This window comes from Perca fluviatilis, chromosome 11 (assembly GCF_010015445.1).
Source record: "Perca fluviatilis chromosome 11, GENO_Pfluv_1.0, whole genome shotgun sequence".
In the NCBI taxonomy this organism is placed as follows: domain Eukaryota; kingdom Metazoa; phylum Chordata; class Actinopteri; order Perciformes; family Percidae; genus Perca; species Perca fluviatilis.
Genome location: NC_053122.1, coordinates 15,745,581 through 15,762,573, shown reverse-complemented (window position 1 = coordinate 15,762,573; position 16,993 = coordinate 15,745,581). Strand labels below are relative to the sequence as shown.

Below are 16,993 nucleotides of genomic sequence, written 5' to 3'. Positions count from 1 at the left end.
CCTTGTATGTTTTGTTTGTTACACATGTATGTTTCCCATTGATAAAATGAAATACCATGTTAAACATAAATATATACTGATTTGATTACAGCAAAGACAACGTCAGCAGTATTGACGGGAAAATAGGCTACAGAATATTTCCTTCTGTATTGACAGGTGCAATATTAGAAAATCAATAAAAAAAAAAAATCTTCTTTTTTTAATTACATTAAAAAACTTTCAAACATCAACATGTCATTTATTAATATGTATTTGTGTCTAAATGACATATAAACATCTTTTCCTATTCTATTTTGCCTGGAAACGCTTCCAACACGCTTGCGTGTCGTGTGAAAAATAGGCGTTTCTATTTCTAGCAGGCACGCGTTTTCGGCACGGCTCGAGCCGCGCCTGAGACGTGTGTGTCACGCAGGCAGTGTGTAAGCTCTAACCTGTTAACATGAGAGCCAAAATAAAAATGGACATGCCACGCAGCTGACACGCTCACGCAATGCAGGCAGTGTCTAACCGGCCTTGGCTTTTACCAAAGCCGGTCGGTAGGAACACATCCTTCTTTTGTAGGAATTGTTCCAGGGCATGTTTCTGTTCCGTTTTCAGAGAAAACTTGCCTTTGAAATCTTTTAAAACAGCAGCGGCATCAACGGGTTGCTGCGCTTCGGTGTCCGTCATGTTGAATGTAAACAAAAAGGTGCTTGGTCACTTCTCTATCGTCATCGTGTTAAACCCACCAATAGCACTCCAGGTGGATAAGCCAGTTTGTGATTGGTCCCCGCAGATTTGTAACGGAAACAGGATAGATAAACATACAGGTTTCCAGCCTGAGCTGCAGGGTGAAATCAAACCGCCGTCTAGGTTTTTTCCTTTATCAAGGGTCTAAGGACAGAGGGTGTCATATGTTGTGAAGATTGTAAAGCCCCTTAAGGAAATTTGTGTTATTGGGCTTTATAAATAACATAAATGAGACCATAATGTTAAACTTGGTGGAACAAGTTGTAAGAACATTATCAATGTTGATATTTTCATGTGATAACAAGATCAATATATTATCAAAAAAATAAAAATAAAACCTATTGTGCTATTTGTGGGAACAAAATATTACTGTGGGGAAACGATCAATTTGTAAAACATTTGTCCTGCAAATACGCTGTTTACACTTCAGCGGAGTTGGTCCCTCCTTCCATCTGCCACAGATCTGATATTTTTTATGCAAAATGCATTTTCTGATGCAGTGGTTCTCAAAGTGAGGTTGAGGGCTGCTTGTAAAAATGGCAAGGGCCGGAGTGTTCTTAAACAGCCTTCTGGGTTTTTCCAAACATCGTCAGTTAATTATCATTTATAGGACACATTATCCCTGTATTGCCCTCTCCTGTAAATATGTATCTTTTCTTTAAATCACACTGATTAAATGAGAACAAAGAAACTGGTTGCATTCAGGCTTTTGTGCTTGCAGAATACATAGAAACAGTTCCCTATCTGAGAATATTTATGTTATCTGCTCTGTTGGGGAGGTGGTATAGAGAGATAAACTCGGGTCTGCAGATATAGGTTTTCAGTGATTGCTAAATTCATCTGAATGCAAAAGTGTTGCAGTGAACAAAAATGATATCTTGGAAACCTTTCAGGGATCCTGATAGCAACGGTACTACTCGTTGAGATTATTTGCCTCGAAGAGTTGCATTCATGGCTGGAATTGGGGAAACTTTTTTGCATTCAATCACAAAATATCCACGAGTGAGCCAAATTAGGTGTGTTTATTTTTCCAAATGCATCTCAGTAATAACCTTAAAAGCAGTCATTGTGAAATACCAGCAAACAGATGTGATAACGCTTCTATTTCCTATATGTGGGTATCCTGTTCAGGGTCACAGAAGGACTAGAGGCCTCCGGAGGGGTCAAGGTGCTGTCCGTCACAGTGGGAAAAACACATTCACACCACTGACAATTTAAAGTATCAAATCCACCCTTTCTACATGTCTTTGGACTGTGGGAGGAAAGCGGAGCACCAAGAGGAAACAGGAGCCGACATGGTGAGGAGAACATGTAAACACCATACAGGAAGAATCTGGCTGACAGGATCAGCTGCTAACTGCCTCTGCAGGAGTAGAGGTGCTGTATCACACTAAATTAGCTGATGAAATCTTCAGGGATTTGGCTATTGTTGTTCTAAATTTTTATTTGTTAAATTGCATAGTTCTATTACATTAAAGGGACAGTTCACCCCAAAATCAAAAATACATTTTCAGCGTTTGAACTACTCAACCTACTACTATCTCGAACTTAAACGGAGAATACACCATCTTGAACTTATCAAACTAATACAACATGGCATCATGACTTTGCGTAAACATACACGCCACTTTCCTAAAGCCAAATGGCATGTTATCTGTACGCATATTGAGCTATCCACGTGTATGTCTACGCTGTATACAGCGGATGTAAACATACACACCACGTGACGTTGCCACGTTGCGTGTTATCGCGAAAATGTGACGTACTATCGCGAGAAAAACGTCATACGCGTGTGCCGCAATACTGGCTGTCCTGGTTGAAAGTCCTGTGTTTTACCCTTCCACCACCCCAGTATGAGAATACTTTAGCAGCTACAGATTAAGGTGGTTGGCAGGGGTAGGTTCATTTTTGTTAATTTTCTCTCACTTTTTTTTTTTTTTTTGTTTAAAAAAAAAAAATGGCCAATCTAAAGATTTTTTTTGGGGGGGGGGGGCATTTATTTGATAGGACTAGCCTAGAATTCTAGCCGCACCCTAGCGGCAGCCAATGTAATTTGCATCCAGGGTCCAGCAACTCTCCGTTGGCTTGCGAGCTGGAAAAACCAAACTCTAGTCAGGCCAATCACATTGTGTCTAGAGTCAGTGGGCGGGCTTAACATAAGGACGGCAGAGTTGCAACGGTTCTGCGTGAATTCCCTGCTACTTGAAAACAAAGAAGATGGCTGCTGCTGCTGGCGAACAGCGGTCTTTCGAATCGGCTGGAAGACTTGGAGTTAAGCTTTCCTTTGAGAAAAGAAAACAAAGAACGGCACTGAAGTCATTCTTACAAAAGGAAGACGTGTTCGGAGTTTTGCCGACCGGATACGGCAAAACTTGAATCTATCAACTAGCGTTGCTCTGCCTGGTTGTAGCACTATCCTATTGCGTGCAGAGGGAATTTGAAAGACAACCGTTTATCCCGCCCCTCGGAGCCCTGCCAATGGTGAGTTCCCAGACCCAACATCGTGATGTGGGTCTGGCTTGTCAGGCTATGATAGGACAGCTTAGACATGAAAGGGGAGAGAGAGGGGGAATGACATGCAGCAAAGGGCGGCAGGTCAGAATTTAACCCGCTGATGCTGCTGCGAGGACTGAGCAAATTCAAATTTAAACTTTCCAAAACAAACAATATAAAATCTTATTTATGGTGTTTTTCAACCACATTAGTCAACTTATTGAAGACGGGACTTACTGGTGGCTCATTTAGCTAAGTTCTCTTTTGAAGTCCGGGACTTTTGTTTCAGGTCATCCTCTTGTTTCGCTACTTGTTGCTCTTTACTGTCAACTATATGAAATAAAAGAGAAACTTTTTCAGGGCGGTTACAGTGGTAGACCTGATGGTCCAACAATTCAAATTGTATGAATACAGAGAGTAGATATGTGAAAGGATGTTTCAGTTCGTACAACTTGCTAAGTGTCTTGACAAAACAGCATTTATCACAGAAAGAGGTTTGAATAAATGGTATAAGCTCATTTTAAGACACCAAGGAAACAAACACAAGGCTTGGCCACCCAACCAACCAGATAATATATTTCAATTTAACCTTCTTTGATATGCTGTAATTAAGAAATGTTTTAGTTTATGATACTGATTTTCTGTACATTTTTACAGAAACTGATGGATTTATCAGAAAAAGTGATGCAAACCTGGCAAACATCCTGTCCGTCTTCACCATCACGTTATTCAGATGCTGCCTTTGTGTTTTGCCTGCCTGTATGGGAGGTTGTAATTGAGTTCAGCAGCAGTCTGCCTTCCTGCCAGATGACATGACACCTTGAGTAAATAGACATTTTTCAACATGTCTTGTTTGCAAATGAAAGAAACTAATCTGAGTTTTTTTCTAACACAGAATATATTTGATATACACCATCTGTAATTACAGGAACACAAACAGGCATGAATCCACCGAGACTTGCTAGTGGAAAGAGGAACATACACTCAAACACTCTCGCAGGTAACCACAGGCTGCTGGTACACCTCACTTCTTTTGATTAGCCGTCGGCACATCGATTAAACGTCTCAGTTATTTTCTCTTGAATTTTGCCAGGTGTGAAGCAGGTCCTCTAAACAAATCAATAGCTCTATCGGGGCTATCACCAAATCTCCCGCTTCATCTTTGCCTCTCCTCTATTAAAGCTTTTCAAACAGAGCATGAAAGAAAGTAAGCCTCAAACTCTGAGAGGCACGTCACGGATTTAATTCTCACAAGTGCTCACCCTTCTCAAAAAGAGAAAGCCAAGGTCATCAGACCGTGCATCTGAAATTACCTCTGGGTGATTAAGAGACTGTGGATGATACCTCGTCACCTTTCTGGATGTGATAAGCAGCTATCAAGCTTCAAGATTCAAAATTAGTTTTTTACTCTCCATCTAGCAGCATGTGCACATTGTGAAGTTTACTTTAAACTCCCAATTAGAAACAATGCTGTGTCCCAGTTTAATACAAGATAGTAATTATATACTAAATATATATTAATTGTGTTAGTATACTGTTATTGCAGTTAGTACACAATTGTTTACAAGATTTAAAGATTTACAAGATTCAAAATTTAAATTTTTTTTTTTTACAAAGCTGTTTTACCATTATGCACAATTTGTTTTAATTGTTTGCAGCTCCTCAAATTCCTTTGTGCATAGCTTTATGGGAAGGCAGTGTCCATTAAAAGCACACTCAAAAATCAAGGATTTCTTGTTATGCAAACCAACTTTTTTTTTTTTTTCACTTTTCCAGTACGAACACAAAGTATTCACAACACTTGCTTGGATTTAGTGCGTAGTAGGGATTTGCTGAGGCTGATGGAAATATAATTTGTTTTGCAGGTCATAATGGGAAAATAATATTGAAATTCTGACCTAATGATGGTGCAAGAGGAAAAAGTCAGACTATCATAAAAGTTTGAACAATTTATTCAGAGGGGTACACAAATGTGTGTACCAAAATTCAGGGCAGCCAATAGTTGTTGAGATATTATTGTCAGGGAAGAACCGTTAAGACCGGCCGGTGTATCAAACAGCACTGCCATCCCTAAAGCCACGTCACTAGCATGGCTAAAAATGACTTATAGCACATAATTAAAACCGCTTGACAGTGTAATTCTACCTGCAGAAACCAGAAACATCATATCTGACATCATATACATTTATGTGGTGGGTATAAAGGTGTGAAAACAAAAGTGCTTAAAAGATTAAAAGTTCAAACCATAATTCTGTTAACAAGTGCAACTGTACTGTATAATAATTACAATAAAAAGTGTAAAAATGCTGGAATTCAGACAGACATGTTGACCATAGAGGTATTAGTCATAACTTGAAAGTGCCATGAGGTTCACCTCATTTAAGGATTTTCTCTCAAGAATAAATGTAAATATGTGCACAGTGGAGCCAATTCAGTACAGTTCAGTACTTTTTCTTTCTGAGCTTTTGTCTAAAAATACTGGACACTACGCTGTGAAGCAGGGCTTTGATTTCAGTTTCAGAGTACCTGGGTCCATTTGCTTAATGAGAGTGGCGATTGTTGGTCTGGTTCCCAGGCTTTAGTCCAGTGAGCCCAGTAAGAGGATGCCTGAGTGATGATGCCTGAAACCCTCCTCTTGTGCTGACAGACGCACACACAAAGACACTGGTGAAGGTTCCCAGCTGATGGAGACAAGTCGCTCTTCACTGACTATCAGTGTGGATGAGACTGGTCTTGGAGTTGAAGACAAAGAGATGGAAAGAGAGGGAGGGAACAGGAAATCTGTAATTGTTAGTTTTTAGTTTAACATTTCTAATTCTCAACCTTAATGCCAATTAACAATTGTGTTTCAGTGTGTTAGAGAAGAGGATGAGAACTGGTCAAATTAAGAAATAAGGATGTTTGTACATCACTGCATGTTTCACTTTCTTAGATTTTGAACAGCTACTGATACAATACAATGTGATAATGCACAATATTATGCAATACAAATATAGTGAACATGACAAGATTGGCTTACCACACATTAATAGATGTATTAAAGGGGGGCATCACGGTGGTACAGTGGTTGGCACCGTTGCCTCACAGCATGAAGGTTCTGGGTAGCCCATGTCAGCGTGGTTTTTCTCTGGGGCCAACGGCTTCCTCCCACAGTCCAAAGACATGCATGTTAGGCTAATTGGCAACTCTAATTGCCTGTAGGTGTAAATGTGAGTGTGAATGGCTGGCTGGCTGTCTCTATGTGTCAGCCCTTTGATTGACTGGCTTTCTCTCCAGGGTGTCTTTCTGTCCCCGCATCGCACCCAATCCAGCCCCATGCGACCCTGTAAAGCAGGGGTGTCAAACTCATTTTCACTAAGGGCCACATTGGAAAAAGAGAATCACACCAAGAGCCAGACATGTAGGGTTTATTGACGTGCTTTTGTTACTGCATGTCTCTCTTTTTTTTTTTTTACATTTTGGTAGCTTTTTTCCTCATTTTTGTTCTGACTTTTTTGTCACCTTTTTGTAAATTTGTTGCTTTTTCCGACATTTTTGTACGCTTTTTGTCACATTTTTGTTGAGATGAAGCCCTACAAAAGTCATCAAAAGAGTTCCTTAGCCATCATGGAATTTAGCAAATGAAGCAAAACAATGATACATTTTTTTTTAAGTTTTAAAAAAGTTTCAGAGTCGGCAAATCTGCCATATTCTGCTTTGAATGTCAGGTAATTGCAGTTTAAAAAACACTTTCCTGAACCCAAATTGATATATGGGCCGGATCTAAATCTGCAAGGGGCCAGATTTGGCCCGTGGGCCTCGAGTTTGACACATGTGCTGTAAAGGATAAACGATTATAGATGATGGATGGATGGATGTATCGAGGGTATCCTTGGGAGTTTTTAACCTCTTGTAGCGCTATGGAGCAGTTTTTTACCGTTCATATTTTAAGACAATTCGGCATCCACTACAGCGCCTGCTCTTAGAAATTGGAAAAAAAAGGATTACTTTGTAATGACTCCTATGAAAGTTTACCAGCACAGCAGCGCAGGAACTTCATTGTAACTTGGTTTCATCCATGTCCATAAAACTCACCAACTCTTTTAAAATAATTTTTTTCAGCTTTCTGTGCTATCTAAAAACTTCCGCCCCATTCAGTCCTCTTAGTCCTGCTGCTATTACAGACGCGTGCAAACTAAGTGCAGCCTCTTGAAAAAAGAATTGAAATGAAAAAAAGGTAATCCACAAATGATTTGACTGTATATGAAAGTTTTCATTTTCACTCTCGTGTAACTAACCTCTTGATTTGATTTGGCATTTTTTCCACAAAACATGTTACAGAGTCCATGGTAGAACTTCAGCCATTACCACAAAGTAATGAAATACGTGCGGAAGGGCATCTTTAATGAACTATTTATTGTAATCTAATAGTCGCTTTCTAGAACAGGTATAGTCTCGCTGTGACTTGAATAAAGTGTAATTCGAGCAGCACTTTCACACTCAAGTGGAGCATTTCAGACTTTCCACTCTGTACAGAGGATGTACTAGCACATCAGATTGCCTCCAGCTACAGAAACAGTGGATAAGCTGCTGTCCTATGTTCCTTCTCTGCTTCCAAGAAGGCTTACCAGGATGAATCAGCATGACTCAATATGACAGATTTGTCTCCCCTCCACTGAAAAGAAGCATAAATTGAAATCTAATTACCACCTGTCCTTTTGCACACTGTCATTTAGTTAAAGTGTGTAATGGCTCATCTTAAAACACAAGCTTTTTTTATTGTTATATTGTTTGTTTATTTTGCCATTAGTGAGATCATTGTATTGTGTCTTGACAGCATCTGTCTACTAAAACAAACCTCTGATAGATGTCACCATCACCATGTACTGTGCAGTGTCTGTGCAACATTTGTGCTTTACTGCCTCCTAGTGATTATCATGAATAAAAGAAAGGAGCATCACGTCATCAGGTATCATTATATGATGATTTAAGGGCGCTTTTCAGGCTGATTCAAGACCCCTCCGTTTCGCTTCAGGGTCCTGATCACCCTGTCGGGGTTGTATTCACTACAACGACACCCTCGCTCTACATTATCCCGCTACTTACCAAATAAATTAATAATTTGACACAAAATATTGTATTAACAACCAAGTCGTGTAATTATCATCTATAAAAGACAGCATAATGTGTACAGTGTGTTTGTGACATCTTTGCTGCTTTAAAAATTAACATCCGTAGGCCAAATGTGGAGTTGACAAAACAATCTCTCTTCAAAAAAGTTCATTTAGTAGCCATTACACTTGAGCCAGTTGCCATTGAAAATGCAGATGTGATATCATATGAAGATGTGATATATATATATATATATATATATATATATATTCATATATTCAACATTTAAAATTCTGTGTTGCCCTTGAACAAGTTAGTTACTGCGTAAGAGGAGCTGTTCAGTATTCAAACAGGCTGGTTGTTGCTGGCTGGAGCTCAGTGGAGTTTTTCTGAAAAAACAACAGCTGATAAATGAATGAATGTGTCGTGAACACAGTGAATTTTATAAATACTGTACGTATTCCGGGAGTCAATATTATTCATTTTTGAGCTCTTGACAGCCAACAGTGACAGTTAAGTTTTTAGTGAAGTCTGATCATAATTTACAGCAGCAGTAAAACAATGCTTTCTCTCTTGATTCCTAATCCACGATGGAAAACATTTAAAGATGATCATAGGGTTGTCAAGAGGGGATTCTTCAGGATCACAATGTTTAGAATCCTTCATAAATCTTTAGGAATAAAACAATGTTAATGTTTAAAGCATCTATAACCCATAATTTTATAATAACAATGTTATGTATGACAATGTGAAAAGAATGTAACCATGTGAAAAGGAGTTCGCTCGTACTGATGTGGCTCTGCAGCTCCACTCGGCTTTAAGGCGCTCTGTGAGTTTCAGCCCATTGTTTAGCCGTCCGACCAAGCTGCCCACACATGATTAGCGGGAAAACCGCTCTGCTGGCTTTGCTATTGTTTTCCTATGGGGAGAGCGGTGGAGACAAATCAGAGGAAGCTCTACCCTTGGCGTGGTGCATCGCTTGAAACTGTCACCAAGCACTGCGCTCATATTTCAAATTATTTCTACTTTGGTTGCCGCTGACCTTTCAAAAGTACAACCAATGAGATAACAGCTGTATGTGAGGTAGCCAGAAGCGATGACGACGTACACCTCTGCTGTGCTTTGCCTCTGAAGTGTCTGCACTATGCTCTGTGCCCTACCTCGCACAGGCAGCTGTTTTCAGGGGAAAATCTCCAAACACACACAGTACATAACCTGCTTAGCAACAAACTGCAGTTTAGTAACACCAGTTAGTAACTAGCTGGTAAACATAGTAGAGCATTTAACTGCTAGAAGAGAGCTAAAAGAGGGTGAATATTGGACTTTCATCTAGTGGACACAAACACGACTCCAATTGAAATAGCTCAGCTCAGTTCAGCTCAGTTCAGCTTAGCGTAAAGACTGGAACCAGAGGGAAACAGCCAGCCTGACTTTGTCTAAAAGCAATGTAAAAATTATTTAAAATAATCTTCATCCTCAACAACAGACCGAAGGAAAGGTGAAGATGTCTATGAGCTATGAGGTGAGGATGACTTGATGATTTGATATGGCCTCAGCAGATCTCAGTGATCTAGGCCTATTTGTTTTTAAGGCAGTATAGAAGTTGTATTTTTCTTCAGCTAGACTGCTGCTGTAGTTGGTAGTGGTGTAGTGGTAGTCTTGCAGTTGGTTTAGTTTTGAGATTTTAGATATCAGCTTTTGCTATTTTAATCAAAGCCCTGTATATCTGTATACACCTGAATGTGACAGGCGTGTCAGAGGACAGCAGAACTTTGACCAAAGCAACCACACCAGCAACAACTGCTGTGTTAACTTGATGGGTGAAAACTCCACAGTGACTTAAGCCTTGTGTTGACTTCGGGTCACATTGACCCGTTTTCAATTTTTGTTTTATATCACAAATATGAGACGTAGAAATAAGCGCTGAAAATGTGTAGAAGAACATTTTTACAATTTAAAACACTGACGGAACGACAACACAAGGGTTAAAGGAACACGTTGACTTACTGGGACTTTAGCTTCAGCTAATGGCTGATAGAGAACAAACTGTCTTTGCATTTGGGGAAAACTGAATCTATTTTATTTGGTTCTAAAATAAGGTTGAGTAGGACTCCTGAGCTTAAAATTTCTTTGGGTGGTATCCAGATTGAAGCTAAAAATTGTGTTAAATATTTGGGCTGTGATTTAGACAGTTCTGTGAGTGGAGAAAGTATGAGTCAAAAGGTTATCAAAAAAGTGAACCAAAGAATAAAATGTCTGGCTCGTAAGGCTCAGTTTCTAAATAAAGAAACTTTAAAAATGTTGGCAAATGCTTTAATTCAGCCACACTTCGATTATGCCTGTACTACATGGTACAGTAGCACACCCAAGAGGATAAAAGTTCAACTTCAAACGGCACAGAATAAATGATTTTAAATCTCAACTATAGAGATCATATTGGCTCTTCTGAACTTAAGAAATTAAAATGGCTGACAGTTGAAAACAGGGTGAGACAGTTGAAACTAAGATTAACAAGAAAGATTTTGTATAAGAATGAGCCAAGGTATTTTAAAGATTATTTTAAGCTTATTAGAAACTCTCATAGCTACTCAACGAGAGGTAGTGCCACAGACATAGTTCCATGTAGATTTAAGACCTGTTCTGGGCAAAACACTTTTTTGTACATGGCGGCAATGGAATGGAACAAACTCCCAGTTGAGATTAAGTTAAGCCAGTCAGATCGTTGTTTTAATCGAGCATGTGGTGAATGGTTGTTAAATGCTAGTTAGATTCAATCTTTTATGTAGTCTTAAATGAATATTTATTATTACAGTGTATATATTTGTATTTATTTTGTATTTGGATGTGGTTGAGTGTACATAAGGTACCTTTTAGTCATCTGTAGCTTGCCTGGACATCTTTGTCAGACTATAACGAGGACCACAATGGAAATAAGTTTGTAACTTTCTTGTGTTATCCTCGACAGTTCTGATAAATGTACAATGTCGGCATCTTGTTATGCATTTATTTCTGTTACTGTCTAATAAATCAATCAATCAATCAAAAAAGCTTATTCACAGTAACCCCCAGAGTTAGACAAGTCGATACATACCCTTCTCACCTGCGTGTCTGACGCCCCCAGAGCTAGCTAAGCCTAGCACAGATCCTGGAGGTAACCGGTTCCAACTAGCCTACTGCTCCGAATAAGTGACAAAATAACGCCAACATGTTCCTATTTACATGTTGTTATTTGTATAGTCACAGGGTGTACAAATAACAAGGTCATATGAGACACAGCCGTTTTCTAACCGTATACAAACTGGGAACTATATTCTCAGAAAGGCGAAGCACTGCTACTTCTGCTACTTGGGCGGAGTGATTTGCTCGCAGCACCTGAAGCCCTGTGGTGAGGAGCAGAGAGTTCGCTCAGAGTTGGAGTAATAGAGTCAACAATTACTAGATAGTAAAAGCATAGTGACCTTGTTATTTGTGTATGCTGTGACTATAAATCACAACATGTAAACAGGAACATGTTGACGTTATTTTTTCACTTGGGAGCAGAAGGCTAGTTGGAACCGGTTACCTCCAGGATCCGTGCTAGGCTTAGCTAGCGCTGGGAGCGTCAGACAGAGTTACAACACGCACGGAGATGAGAAGGGTATGTATCGACTTGTCTAACTCTGGGGGATACGGTGAATAAGCTAAAGTCCCAATAAGTCGGCGTGTTCCTTTAAAAGATAAATTGTGAATTTAAAGGTCCCATGGCATGAAAATTTCACTTTATGAGGTTTTTTTAACATTAATATGAGTTCCCCCAGCCTGCCTATGGTCCCCAATTGGCTTGAAATAGCGATAGGTGTAAACCGAGCCCTGGGTATCCTGCTCTGCCTTTGATAAAATGAAAGCTCAGATGGGCCGATCTGGAATCTTGCTTGTTATGAGGTCATAAGGAGCAAGGTTACCTCCCCTTTCTCTGCTTTGCCCGCCCAGAGAATTCAGCCCACCCATGAGAGAGAGGCATCATGGCTTTCAAACGAGAAAAGTGGCAGTTGGTCAAGGCCACACCCCCACCCTCCACCTTGCCCCTTCTCTCTCCTCCTCAATAGCTACAGACACAGAAATGGCACATACTAAGGAAAGCTCATTGTGGGACTGGCTCTAGTGGCTGTAATTCTGCACCAAGGCTGAATTTCAGGAAAGAGACTTCAGATACAGTATTAGGGGACCACTAAGGTCTATATAAAAGCATCCAAAGAGCACCATGTCATCGGACCTTTAACTTTCAACAAACAAAAGTATTCAGTCCAAGCCAGAGTTTTAAAGTGATGGTTTGGAGTAATTCACCCTAGGGTCCTTTGCACCATGACCTCGAGCCAAACCCCAAAGTAGCGTTATCAGCTGAATAGCTTAGCGCAGGGGCTAATGGACCCACGTTTGTATCTTGTAAGTTACCCCACTAATAATGCCCGAAATGATACCAAACGTCTACAAGTAGTACAAATAGGTTATGCTCTCATAAAACGATGGATTGGAAAGTTTGTAAGTACACCAGAAGTTTATGAACACTTGCCTGCTCTCCTCAGCTCTCTGTTGCTGCTAGCTTACTCGCAGTTAGATCGAAGGTCGTCAATTACAAATTACACCGAAAAGAGTTACAACAAAAATATTTATTAATTCAATGATTAAATAAGGTAATGTCTCCAAACTTACCTTAATTATTACTTGTCTCCTGCTAGTTATACTACAGCACTTACTTAAAAAAAAAAAGTTAAATTAATAAATATTTTTGTTGCATCTCTTTTCGGTGTTGTAATTTGTAGACGGCCCTAAGCACTCGTCTAACTGCAGCAGCAACAACAGCAGAGAGCAGAAGTACTTACAAACTTTCCAATCCATCGTTTTATGAGTGCATAACCTATTTGTACTACTTGTAGACGTTTGGTATCATTTCGGGCATTATTAGGGGGAGATACAAACGTGGGTCCATTAGCCCCTGCGCTAAGCTATTCAGTTGATAACGCTACTTTGGGGTTTGGCTCGAGGTCATGGTGCAAAGGACCCTAGGGTGAATTACTCCAAAGCATCACTTTAAAATTCTGGCTTGGACTGAATACTTTTGTTTGTTGAAAGTTAAAGGTCCGATGACATGGTGCTCTTTGGATGCTTTTATATAGGCCTTAATGGTCCCCTAATACTGTATCTGAAGTCTCTTTCCTGAAATTCAGCCTTGGTGCAGAATTACAGCCACTAGAGCCAGTCCCACAATGAGCTTTCCTTGTTCCCAATGTTAGACCCAGGTGAAAAAAGCTTCTGGGTGGGTCTTTGGCTCGAGGTCATGGTGCAAAGGACCCTAGGGTGAATTACTCCGAACCATCACTTTAAGCTAGAAATCAGACCTCCCCAGAGCTGTTGAGGGGGTCATAAGTACATGTCACACTATGTCCCTGATAATATAACCACAGACTGGGTGAAAACACCAATCTCTTGTGGAGACGTTTTAAAAGCATTTCCAATTTTCACCAAACTTGTGAGTCATCTCTACATTCAACCCTAACACTGCAGTGGTTTAATTAAACATTTATTAAGCGATTGTCTGCTGTGCCTGTGGTTCAGCAGCATTTGGCTGCAGCCCCTGTGGCCTGGACTAATCCTCAGCATTTTGTGCTGAGAGATAACAAGAGGGCGACGGGGCGGAGGACAGGAGAGGGAGGAAAAATGGGTTGCGGCATTCCTTGCAAACAAACAAGACTGAGAGGTGAAAGCTGTGATCCATCCATCCGACTTACTGCCCCTGTTTCTCTCTCTGTAGCTTCCTCACTCTCTGCACACTCTCTCTCTCATTTCACTTTTCTCCCCCACCTTCCGTCTTTCTCTTAATCTGTCTCTTCCTCACTAATGAGAGCCGGTGGGGTTTGTCAGTAGCCTAACAACCAGCACGTTTGTCTCTGCCCAGACACCAGGGGGCCACAGATTACTGCTCCCCCATCGCCTGAATAAATAGACAAATAAATAGAAAACTCACAGGGCTGCCAGTATATTTTTTTATTTCTTGCAGTTCCACGCTGCACTGAGAATATCACATGGTGAAACATGCATGTAGCAGGAACAGAAGCAGGGCCAAAGGGGTGGCATGGGCCCCTTCCCTGGAATCTGATGCCGCGCCCCCCCAAAATCTAGGTAGTTGGCCTTGTTAATATCATGGATGGATTACCGAATGGCCCTCAGCACAACAGCTATAAAGAGATGCAAAACGACCACAAAGACGCCAAACAACCACAAAACGACGCAACATAACTACAAAGATGTAAAATGGCCACAAAGACACACTAAATTCCTACAACATGACGCAAAAATGACTACAAAGAGACACAAAATGACCACAAAGACACAACATGACAATATACAAAAAGGCAGAACAACTACAAAGAGATGCAAAACGGTCACAAGGAGATGAAAATGACCACAAAAATGCAAAACAACCGCAAAAGGGTACAGGCCCAGGGCCCCTGTATTAGAGGACTGTTAACATTTCTTGTTGAAGAGTCAATCAAACAACTACAAAAAGATTCATCCTTACTACCCACTCCACCCATGCCTATTCAAAAGATTTTAAAACCACCCCTGAGCAGGAACCGGGTATTTCTCACTATCACGAAGGAGTAATTAGTGCATGGAGATAATAATGCTCCACATAGTTGCCGTTATCACTTGATCATTAGTCTGACATTTTGTTATTCATTATTTATTATACGAAAGCCATTGTTAGTAATTGTTCCAGGTAAAGTGTCATTTTCTTATCAAGCTGTACATTACAGGAGAAGTCCTTATCTTTATTACATGAAAGAAAACATTCCCTGCTGCCTCTAATTTCTCAGGCGGAGTGCATCAATCTTTTACGCTCCATTATTACAATATTCTGCCCTTGCCATGAAACATAATTTCTCATACAGTATCAGCTGTGGCATTTCTGGGGTGCCAGCATTATTACTTCAGCCTCAATATGGATGAGATGTAGGATGTAAAATGCATCAGAAAATGTAAAAGCGTTTCAAGTGACCCAAGTAGAGGTTTCAAGTGTCTCACAGTACAATTTACAATTCACTGCATTTTCAGATACCTAAGCCTGCAAATTAAATTTTTGCTTGCAATCACATTACAAGCAACCCATAATGTAGGCAGTTTCTCACCAGGATCATTGGTGAGAAAATAAGGCGTCTGTAGTTTGCATCAACATACATTTTGAATGGTAAGACTGCCATCTAGTGGCATCTACTCAAACCAGCTACAGAGGCTAATTTAATTGGTTTTGTAGAAAGACTCCCTAAATGGGAAGATACAACAGTATCATGTAAAAAAGTATTTGAAAATGTTAACAATATTCAAGCATTTCACTACATTAATTTCTCACAATTGCACGCGCGCGCACACACACACACACACACACACACACACACACACACACACACACAACACACTTAATGTGGAAAAACATGGTTGGGCAGCAACTACATTGGACTGATGCAAAACCAGAAAATGACATTATTTTATGTAATAAAAAAAACACCCCCACACACAGTTTAACACAGTTGATAATCCGACTGAGCACTAGCTACCTGTTCTTTTCCATTTGCTGTTACACTGCTCAATCCCTGCTATGTAACGTTATGCGCTGACAGCTTGAATAATTTAGCTAGTTAGCTAGCTAGCTATGTTGACTCTGCCGAGCAAGTCCAATTTTACCTTGTTATCCTGCTGTTTTCATGTTTGGTAATCCTCTAAGAAAGACGCTTGTGATTCTGAAAGCTTGGTCTTGACCAGGTACCATCCCATCCGAAAAACAAACATGGGAAGGGAAAAAAATAGAAGCGTCTTATTCGTCAAGCTAGTTAACAGTTAACAAAGTTAGCAATTTGTCCCGGTGAACCACTCCACGTAAATCTGCTTTTTTACCAGATATAACAATATCCCGAGGCTGGTAGTTTCATCTCAAATTCTTCATCAAAAGGCAGACTTTAAAATGTGTGCAAGATAACCCACATCATGGTGACCGCAGTTTGTGTTATTTAACTTTTGACAACTAGGAGCCATGCAGTGACAACACGGGACGGGACATTCTAAAACGCTTGACGTGAAAACGCAACGTGGTTTAATGTAGCTAAACAACGATCAATGATCATCACCAAATTTCTCATGGCCGTATCTTGTCATGAACCATAGACTGTATATATTAACAGTCTATGTCATGAACACTTGAGCCTGTCAAAAAAAACTAAACCGAAATCCAACGATAATAGAAGTTATCTCAGTAAACGTTTTTTTCTTTATTGGCGCCTATGGCGAGGAAAAAGCTTAACGTGGTTTAATGTACCTAAACAACGACCAATCATCACCAAATTTCTCCATGTTAAGCTTTTTCGCGTTAAGCGTTGTAGAATGTCTCCTTAATTAAGCAATGTTGTTTTCCCACAATACGTTGTCTTTATACATCCATGCCACCATTCACTCAGAGCACACGCTTGATTGTGAGCATGCGGCTGTGGGGCTATAGGGCTACTACATACATAGGGCCTCAAGAGCCAATTAAACCACATTTTGGGGGCTTTACTTTTCTTAAATGAAATATAACTATTTTGTATCTATATAAAACAGAAACCCAGCTCAGCTTTTTCCCATACTCACTGTGATCAGCACAGTTATGCAT

General features: G+C 40.1%; 1 long non-coding RNA gene across 1 annotated transcript; it reads right to left on the bottom strand.

Annotated features, from left to right (window-relative positions):
* Positions 1 to 3,465: 3,465 nt before the first annotated feature.
* On the bottom strand, positions 3,466 to 16,397 carry LOC120568726. Its single transcript, XR_005640758.1, has 6 exons — positions 16,243 to 16,397; positions 16,033 to 16,101; positions 6,242 to 6,545; positions 5,749 to 5,954; positions 3,915 to 4,022; positions 3,466 to 3,552 (listed from the first exon to the last, which is right to left on the bottom strand). It is a non-coding gene; the product is annotated as an uncharacterized LOC120568726 (long non-coding RNA).
* Between the last annotated feature and the right edge of the window lie 596 nt (positions 16,398 to 16,993).